We start from the raw sequence: 2603 nt of genomic DNA, 5'->3' as shown, positions 1-2603 counted from the left end.
TTTTTTTTGGTTTTTCGAGACAGGGTTTCTCTGTGTAGCCCTGGCTGTCCTGGAACTCACTTTGTAGACCAGGCTGTCCTCGAACTCAGAAATCCAGAAATCTGCCTGCCTCTGCCTCCCAAGTACTGGGATTAAAGGCGTGCACCACCACCGCCCGGCTTTGGGAATATTTGAATGTTGCATATTTTAAGCAATCATTTTGGTGACCAAAAGGTTTTAGGTCTGGCCAGGCATGGTGGCATAAGCCTTTAAGCAGAGCCTTTAGAAGGCAGAGGTAGAAGGATCTCTGTGAGTCTGAGGCCAAGTGGTCTACCAGTTCCTGGCATGTTCCAGGACAGCCAGGGCTACAGAGAGAACCTATTTCAACCCTGACTTAATATAAAACAAAACAAAACAAAACAATAAAAACAGAGGCAGGCAGATCTTTCTGAGTTCAAGGCCAGTCTGGTCTGCAGAGTGAGTTCTAGGTCAGCCAGGACTACACAGAGACTCCCTGTCTCCAAAAAAAAAAAAAAAACAACCAAGTTTTAAGTTTCAGACTCTTCTGGACTTTTAGGTAGGGATACTCAGTCCCTTCCATTTGCCACCTGTGAGAAGGCTCTTTGTCTCCCATTTGTGTATAAAAAGGTCTTCCTGGCAAAGGATGGATTCCATGGGGTCAGACTTTCACACCAGAACCCTCCACTCCTCTCCATGAACTGAGGGCATCCCTTGGCTGTTGGTACACCTGAGACTTACTTCTGCTTTCTTTTCTCTGGGGAAAGTCCAAAGGAGAAAAAGAGGAAGCAAGAACTCATGGTCTAGAAAGTGATTATTTTTAGATTTCCACCAACTCAGCTTTCAGGTTTTCTCTGGTGAGTATTTATGTCATAAGAAGTTATTCTTTAAAACCAGGTGAGGGCTACATTTGTAGTTCAATGATGGGGGGGGGCAGATTCCCACTACAATATGCACACTTAAAAAAAAAAAAGCCAGGCAAGTGGAAAAGACCCAGCCCTGCCTTCAGTAAATACACACCGAGAAGGTAATAATGCGGCTTCTTGATATTGAGGGCCATCTCTCTGGACCATCTAAAAGGAAGAATAGCCAGTAATGCCCGAGGAAGGGTGCTACCTTTAGTCCGCTGACGGCTCTCAGAAGAGTGGCCTGGTCTCTGTGACTGTCACAGTCGGAGCGCCCGAGGAAGACACCTAACACTGCAAGGCTTGTCCTCTGAAAGAAAAGCATGGAAATAAAAACTATTAACTTCACGCCAGCCCTAAGCACTAGAAACTGACATGCAGTCCCACTTACTGCTCTTGGTAACTCTGAGGACTATCACTCCAGTCCTACACATGAGGAAACTAAAGTTCAGATGCACAGTAACTACCCCCAGGACCCAGCAAGTCCACAGGAGTTTCAAATCCTTGTCTAGTTAGCTTCAAGGTCTTAGATCTTTTTCCTTATCCACAGTTTATAAGATCACAACAACCCAGGAAAGCCAGGACTACACAGAGAAACCCTGTCTCAAAAAACAAAAACAAAAAAAAACCCCAAAAAACAAAACAAAAAGATCACAGCAAAAAATTGCAAGGACATTATTGAGAATCAAGTATTATAACTTCACACTTGTTACTATCAGAGTATTTGAGAGAAAGAGAAAGTGTGTGTGTGTGTGTGTGTGTGTGTGTGTGTGTGTGAAGGTATGCCAAGTGATGTATACACAGGAATCCACAGAAAAGGTTGTTGGGTTCTCTGGAGTCATTGTGTACCACTCAACTTGAGTGCAGGAAACCATATTTAGGTCCTGTGAAGAAGCAGCAAACATTCTTAACCACTGAACCATCTCTTTAGCTCCTATTACAGGATTTTATCCTAACCGCTAACAAAACCTCAAGCTAGCTAGGTAAGGTGGAATTTATGCCACTAGCTACTTGAGATGCTGAATCAGAACGATTATTTGAGTACAGGAGTTCAACATAGTGAGACCAGCTCCCCCAACAAACAAAAAACTGAAACTCATTGTCCCCATACCTGCCCAGGCCTCTCGGTAGCCTTGATTACATCTCATGACATGCCAGATAGTCATCATCCAACCAGCAGCAGATGCTGGGCTCTCATAGGTGACTCTAGTTAGTAGCAATCTCTAAGAAAGAGCTTAGGGCTAGGGGATTTATGACCCAGCCTCAGAGCTGCCTCATTGATTCATGCTAGAGCAAACAAGGTTTGGGATTATTAAGTGTCCACTGCCTAGCACAACCTCCACTCTTCCAGTGAAATGTTCCAGTCATCTGACAGGGTTGGTTTCTGCAGTTTATTTTTTTACAAAAGGAAAAAGGAGATAATGGCCCCTTTGCCCATGGTCCACTCTCACCCCTTAAAAGTGAGTTCTATACAATGTTCTCTCTAAACACTGTCTATTTCATTTCTAGATTGTGCCCCACCTTCACCTTGTAATAAACTCTACATATTTTTTATCTTGAAACTTAAAACTGGGAGTGGTGGTACATGCCTATAATCCCAGCATTCCAGAGGTAAAAAGCTGAAGAATCAGAAGTTCGAGGTCATCCTCAGCTACATCATGTATGTAGTTGAGCATAGCCTAGGATAAGTAAGACCCTAGT

At 43.6% G+C, this 2603-nt stretch overlaps 1 protein-coding gene across 3 annotated transcripts in view; it reads right to left on the bottom strand.

Moving 5' to 3' along the window:
- Positions 1-2603, bottom strand: part of LOC110321568 (cytochrome b ascorbate-dependent protein 3) — a 12488-nt gene that overhangs the window by 7636 nt on the left and 2249 nt on the right. For all 3 annotated transcript variants that reach the window (XM_021197892.2, XM_029538314.1, XM_029538317.1), the window contains exon 3: positions 1114-1212. The gene's annotated coding sequence lies outside the window, so the exon portion shown is untranslated. The remainder of the gene's footprint in view (positions 1-1113; positions 1213-2603) is intronic.

The sequence above is a fragment of the Mus pahari genome, chromosome 1 (genome assembly GCF_900095145.1).
Source record: "Mus pahari chromosome 1, PAHARI_EIJ_v1.1, whole genome shotgun sequence".
NCBI classification, from domain to species: Eukaryota; Metazoa; Chordata; class Mammalia; order Rodentia; family Muridae; genus Mus; species Mus pahari.
Note: the sequence above shows the minus strand (reverse complement) of the source record. Positions and strands in the feature narration are given on the sequence as shown.